Source organism: Misgurnus anguillicaudatus, chromosome 21 (genome assembly GCF_027580225.2).
Source record: "Misgurnus anguillicaudatus chromosome 21, ASM2758022v2, whole genome shotgun sequence".
Taxonomy (NCBI): domain Eukaryota; kingdom Metazoa; phylum Chordata; class Actinopteri; order Cypriniformes; family Cobitidae; genus Misgurnus; species Misgurnus anguillicaudatus.
The window spans coordinates 41,572,262-41,579,576 of record NC_073357.2 but is presented as its reverse complement, the minus strand read 5'-3'; the positions used below and the strand labels follow the sequence as shown (position 1 = coordinate 41,579,576).

At 38.4% G+C, this 7,315-nt stretch overlaps 1 long non-coding RNA gene across 1 annotated transcript; it reads right to left on the bottom strand.

Moving 5' to 3' along the window:
• Positions 1-3,017: 3,017 nt before the first annotated feature.
• LOC141353327 (uncharacterized) lies at positions 3,018-6,884 on the bottom strand. Its single transcript, XR_012360373.1, has 2 exons — positions 6,548-6,884; positions 3,018-3,479 (listed from the first exon to the last, which is right to left on the bottom strand). It is a non-coding gene; the product is annotated as an uncharacterized lncRNA (long non-coding RNA).
• Between the last annotated feature and the right edge of the window lie 431 nt (positions 6,885-7,315).

Genomic DNA, 7,315 nt, shown 5'->3' with positions numbered 1-7,315 from the left:
ATACAGACAGGAAGTGTGAACTGTGACATGGCATGATGAGTTTCAAAATAAAAGCCAGAACAGAACAGGATGTCAAAATAAAAGGCCAAAATACAAAAATACACAGAATACAAGAAAACACAGAACAAAACCATTACACTCAGTTTATTATAAAAACTATTTCATGTGGGATATCTAATGCTGCGTTCAAACCAGCCGCGGTAAAGGCGTCAAACGTGAGTGATTTCAATGTTAAGTCAATGCGAAGACGCGTTGACGAGCATCTGTAGGTCTCGCGGCGCGAATTGACCAATGGCTGTGGGAAAAGTGTGAATTTTTGAACTTTGGCGGAAAATGTGTCGCGTTAACCAATCAGGAGCTTGCTCTAGTAGTTACGTAATTACAGGAAGCGAGCGGAGTCGCAGAATCCCCTCCCATGATGCGGATTTCTGCGTGAATGTCTCGATTAGTAGAATTTCAGGTGCTGTTTTCAAAATGTTCAAGCGGCAAACTAGGCGTGGTAGACGTGAATTTGACGCTTCAAATGCGGCTGATGTGAACCCACAGTAAGAGTGTATGTTTCTGCTGTAATGTTTAAAAATGAAGACTATGGGCAATATGGCAAAAAAATCTAATCTAGATTTTTTTTCGGAACATTTGACGATTCACGATTTCTGTTTTCTCAGCAACAATGTCCGACAAATGCTTGCATGCTCAAAGTCTAGTGTGACCGCGGCTGAAGTCTGCAGGATGGTCACTATGAGAAGGGTTGGAGACATCTGCTGTAAAGAATAGACACTCTCTGAAGACAGTCCTCCAGGGCAGTGCACCATTTAGATTTGAGAAAACATTTTAAATGTAGTTATTTTATTTTAAATGATGTCGAAAACAGGATGCAGAATTATAATTTGAATTTAAGTTTGGAATTAAGTAAGGTAAACCATTAACGTCAATATTTATTAAATAAAGTAATGAAAAGCAACAGTTTTGTGGTGGACAGTTTACTGACTGTAATATCTGTTTTGGTGCTAATTGTTGTAAAAAAAAATGTGGTAACACTTTACTTGAAGGTTGTTCATAAGACTGACATGACACCTTCATAATCATACCATGAGACGTGTCATGAACATGAAGGAGATTTTATGCATGTTTATGACAATTGTCATTAAGTGTGATATGTTTACTTATGTCATTTTCAATGCAAAGATGACATTGTTTAAGATGTCTTTGTTATGACAACTTGACATAAACCAATACATCATAACTTGTCATGACAACTAGACATTACCAAGACAACATTACACAACAACTCTTTTAGGCATCATAATTTAGGTGCCGTCACTAAAATACTCTCATATGTTCTTATGCCTAGACCGTGGAACATCGAGAAGCATCCGATTGGACGACCTCAATGATCTAGCCTGAGTATAGACATGTAGCATGTAGTCATTAAGTGTTAATACAAATTGTTAATAAACAGATATGTCAAAAGATTATATTTAACTTGATGTATGTGCACCATACATAAAAAAATGACAAATAACAGAAATTGTTCTTCCTCACACAGAGGGTTCTGAAATGTTCTGTCATAATAATTTATTTAATTAACATTTAATTAACATTAAATAAACGTTTTTGCAGCAATATGGACCAAATTCTGCATGGCTTAACCCACTATTGTACTGTTTTCATTTAGTTTTAGGTGAATGTGTCTCCAAATGCAATAAAATATAATTTTATCAATTTTAATTAGTATTATCATTATATTTGCATATTTGATTTTATTTATCTAACATCCGGAGGAAACTAAAAAACATAATGAACTGAAGAATGACACTGTTATAAAACGATTTGACAGAGTATTAACACTTCATAACATTTTAATAACAATTTTAATTTGTACCACTGTAGTTGAGGTCAGGAAAAATATTTATGACGTTGTTAAAAAAACTATTTGACAGAGAATTAACACTTAATGACATTTTAATAACAAGTTTTACTGGTATCACTGGTAAGAAGTGATCAGACACAATTATAATGGCCTCATGACAGCAAATGTTATAACCAACTACATGACAGTTTAATGTTACCCGTAAAGCTGGGTAGTTTTTTTTAATTTTGACAATTTATCTGCTATGTCATATTTATGACAGGTTTATGGCAAGTTATGTTGTTGTGGTAATGTCAAGTTGTCATGACAAGTTATGATGTATTTTATGTTAAGTTGTCATAACAAAGAAATCTCAAACAATGTCATCTTTGCATTAAAAATTATATAATTGAGTGAATGACAGTTTTCATATACGTGCATAGAATCTCCTTCATGTTCATGAAACATGTCATGTGAAGTAAAGTGTTACCAAAAATGTACGGTATTGAACTTAGTTTAAATGTATGAAATAGCTTTGTTTATTCTCCAAAGTTGGACTTATAAAATTCCTCTTGTGTACGACTTTGATTTCCTTGAACTGACATGCAGTAAATTCCTCTTTCCTTTCATTCCAGTGTAACATCTTGTATACTTGGCCGATTTAACTCAAACTCATCAACATAAACAAAGCCAACTCTCAGATTCTGAATTTTGCGCAACCTTCCCACACACACAAAGACTTATGCAAGAAAGATTCACACATCAAACAGACATCAAGATGTGTAATGTATCAAGTGTACTCAAATAAGACAGGTACACTGATTAACACATGATTTCTGCTCCTGACTTTGATGTAATGCTTGTTTTGCTTTGCACGTCTTACAATTTGTCATATTTGCATTTCATATTTCAAACATTCAAGAGCCATAAATAGTTATGTCTCAGCTATCATATTATTAAAATTGTGTTTAGTGCTACAGCGCTCTCAAGCCTGAAAATTCATTTTAATCCTTCCTAATTCCCATGAGGACCTGTGTGGTTGTCTTACTGTTATATAGCGGACTTTGATCCTCTTAGTCCTCCGAATCATGTAATTGTTGGCTGCTTCTCTAAGTACAAGCAGGGCAGACACTGAGAATAAATTGCTGGAGGGCTTGGCAACCAAAGGTTTACTAAAATTCCCAGTTTTATTTTAAATAGTATCAAAGTATCCAGTCTCAGCTCTGTTAACCTTTATCCATCTTTACACATCCACGTTAGCAGTGAATGTGCGATCGGCTTTCTGACTGTCTTTCATAGTAAAAAAATAATAAGTACTCATTCTACTGCCTCACTTCCACCATGCGAGTGTCATAGTGATTGACAGCACTTGCCTTTGTCTGCTCCGCCCACGCTGTAATTGACTTGGCTAGGGCAGCTGTGTGTCTGTGTGAGTGTCTTCCTTAAATGGCTATTAATTAGCATTAGAGAGCGCAGTCTGCTCACACCTCGCCTCTCTTAATCCTGAGCGTGTGGCTTTCGTGAATCCATTAGCCACGGCACGGAAGTCGCTTCTGCGCCAGAGTCAATTACTTTCTTCATACTGCTTTGCTGTTTTGGAGACTCAGCTTTGACACTGTCAGCAGTCAGACTGAAACAAAAGCACAAAAAGGAGTCAGTCACTTTAAAAATTTCAGACCTCGTTTGATTGCTTTTACATTTGTCTTCAATAGTATTAGATATTGTCCATTAGCATCTTAATTCTCATTTCGAACAGTGCTTCACCTGCTATTTTGGGTATAGTAAAGTCACATTCTCAAGCATTTAACAGAATATATCAAACTTTTCTAAAACCTTTGAGCGTATTTAGAGTTGCTTATATAAAAAATAAAAAGACTAAGTGTAAATTCGCTAAAAATCGAACTTAACAAGAATAGCAATCTGTGATGTGCGGGTTAATCCCCCCCAAAAAAAGAGTGCCTGCGGTCACCCGCAGTTATGAGTCATCCAAAAATATTTTTTATGATAATCGATTTTTGGTCGGTCGGGTCGTTTGGAATAAAGATTCCAATAAAACTTTGTAATATAGTTTACAATAATATAAAGAACACCCTATAGCAACTAGTTCCTATGTCTAAGGCCTAATGACGCTACGATGAGCATTTACTACTTTTAAAAAATGCGGGCGAGGAAGCTGGTCGGGTACAATATTTTTTTTTTTGCGGTCGGAGTTGCAGGCGGGTTAGTTAAAAACGTCGCTCAGGTGAGGGTTGTTTATACACTGACCCGCGCATCATTACAGACATCATACAAAACATGACATTGACTACATAAACTTCTCCCAGATAAAACTACATTAGGAAATAGATGATTGAAAACCTTTACTAAATGCCATATAAGCGGAACCAAAACAAAAAGAAATTACGTAGTTGTTTAGTATCAAGAAGAGAACTGGATATAGTGCTGGAGTAATAGATCAGATTTAAATCTGTTTTGTGAGAACACATTTATGTGGCCAAATGTAATGGGTACTGTAATGGAACAGAATGTGCATACCTAAAGCCATCCAATTGACAAGTGGTACATTGGAACTAAAATGTATTGGGTATGTAATGGAATAGAATGTGCTCGTCCAGTCAGACAGAAATCCAATCGATACAGACACAGTAACCATGTGTGAGAGATTGTAAATACACCAAATATAACATTCCAACAATGCACTCATGGTAGAACATTCGTCCTATGGATTTTCCTGCATTATTTTAACAACGCGAGCAGGTTACAGTCTTCGGGGCATCTTTGGTATACCTACTGAAAGGCATTTGGTTTTTGGCTGAGCTCCCAAATCTAAACCCCATTAAGAAGTAAATCTAAAAGCTTTCAGATTTCCAGCGAGGAAAGCCGAACCCCTTGGTATGAAATTAGATTGTGCTACTATAAGGAAACACGTGTTCCTTCTTTCCCAGAAGCTGTCACTTTCCTGACATGATGCTTTGTGATGTGGGGCCCATGGCTGTTTGTGTTGTCCGTAGCTGTTTGTGGGGCAATATTTCCTACTTTACCAGCAACCTCCTATTTATTAGCGACAAAGCTTGCTGAAATAGTCTGTTCTGACCTATGCGTGACTGGCACTGGCATTTAAGAAATACCAACAAGAAGGCAGTGCAAACTGACAGGGTGGACCGCAGGAGTGGCGCGTAGCATTTCAAATGGAAAGCGCTGAAGAGGACATGCTGTCATACTGTTCCTTCATGCCGGGCCTTCAACCCAAAGGTTGAGCGGGCTCATCTGTAGATGATGAGCACTATGGGAGGTCACCTACACCACTGAGAGCACACACCGGCAAGCTTTGGAATTCTCTTCCAGCAAATCAGCCAGCATCCTTGTGCGGAGGCTGAAAGAAGATCAGGGATAGAGAATATCAGGTTGTCGTACCTGTAATGGCTTGATCCGTATCAGTGACAGCCGGAGTCATTAACACTACTGTACTGTATAGATGGATTAATTGGACAAATGCATGTTGATGCGGTTACGTGCCTGGCTTGTAGTCAACTTCCGGTCTGTGCTTGTTTAGTGGTCTGCCTAGCAACTGAAGTGACCTCTGGAACAAATACAGTACCTTGTGGAAAATAAAAATGTTTCAGTTTCTAAAAGATGAGGGGAGATAGTGAGCATGGATCACAGATGTGCATATTTGGCAGTCAGGCAAGAATTTAAAGGCAGAGTGAAAAACAATTTGTAAAAGGGAGTCGGGGCCGACTACCAACAAACACTTGTAGCCAATCAGAAGTAAAGTGCATGTCTACTAAACTACATTGTTGCCTGGGTTGCGTATGTGTGGGGTTTTTCCACCAAAGTTCAAATTTTTTAACTTGCACGTTTCCCGCGGCAATGCTCAATTCGCGCAAACTAGACGCACGAATGAGGCTGAATCCCGTCTACTGCTCACTGCTAAACGCCTCATTTACGCCACGAGACCTCCAGACTCACATCAATGCTTTGTCACATTGACTTAACATTGAAATCACTCGTGCTTGATGCCTCTACCGCGGCTGGTGTGAATGCAGCATTATGCAGAGACTCTGTTTGGGTGGATGAGAGTGGACTGTTTGGTTTATATTGCGAAGGAACTGAAGAGCGGAATTAATGGAAAAGACTGCAACACCAGGCCAGATGATGATAGAGGGGCTGTATGTGATGTGTTCATAATGCAGGCTGGATGCACCCTGTGCTCTGATATCCCATGAGAGGAATAAGAACCCCACTCTGGACTCAGGCTTTAAGATCAATAGGATTAAAGGACCTCTGCTAAAAGCCTGTCTTAGTTCTCCCTGTAGCTTGCGTTGCACTTTCATTGCAACTTCAGTTCCTCACTAACCTCATCTCCGACGTAGGATCATGAAACATGTGGACACTAAGCAGTGTCACTATATTTGACTTCTTTGAGATTGGGAAGCACTTTCCAGCTACAGTGTATGCTTGTTACAAAGTTGTGACCATATCCAAGTTAGCAAGACTGAAAACTGTTGGGAAGCCCAACCACATTTATAAAAATCCTGTGAATAAAAACCATGATGGTGATTTGAATTGCTAAACAAAACTCTATTTGAGTCCACAACAGGCACTGAGGTAGAGTTACCTCAGAATCAATTGTAAATAAATATGCTGGAAGATAAAGATGATAACACAGTAAACAAATACAAAAATCCACTCATTTACCTGTCCTTGTGCTTTGTGTCTGTTTAAAGATGCCAGCTGACATTTGGAAATAGATTCATCTGGCACCATTCTCTCTAAATTGTGTTTAAAACAATTCTCTTAGCCTCCAAATATTGTTGTCTCTCTGTAGGGGTGGGTTGGGTGTAATGGGATTCCTTCTCATAAATCATAATTCTTGAGAAATGTAGATTCTGTGAATAAAACCTATACCACACAGACATCTTGCTGAGTACCACTGGTCCCCTCCCAATGGGTTTGCTTACGTTCACGCTACACTCTAAATGCTGTTATGTGGAAACCTTCGTTGTCATTCAAGACATGACGCTGATGGTCAAAACACCCTGGAAAAAATAAAGAGAAAAGAATATTAAACAGGAATTCGTGAGGGGTTTTAACCAAAAACTGTCTTGGAGCAATGAAAAATGGTGGCAGAAGAGGGAATTGTGTTTTTGTGTAAAATGAAAAGGATGGCGGGGCGCTTGTTGCATTGGTAAGGTGCTTTGAGACCAGATTCAAAGGGGGAATAGTGCATTATGATTCTGTGACTCTGTGTTATACACTTCAAAGATCTTATTGCAACACAACACAAATTAGTATTCATGTGCCATTCAAAATGCAAGTCCAGCACCTGCATGGCTAACAGGGTGTTGGTAAAGGGACACGTTAAAAAAGAGACTAAAGGGGCTAAAGGGGATGCTTTCTGAGTCTCTAATAACTGTCTAATGCACTATTTCAGTTTATAGCAGCATTTACAAACTCAAGCGAATA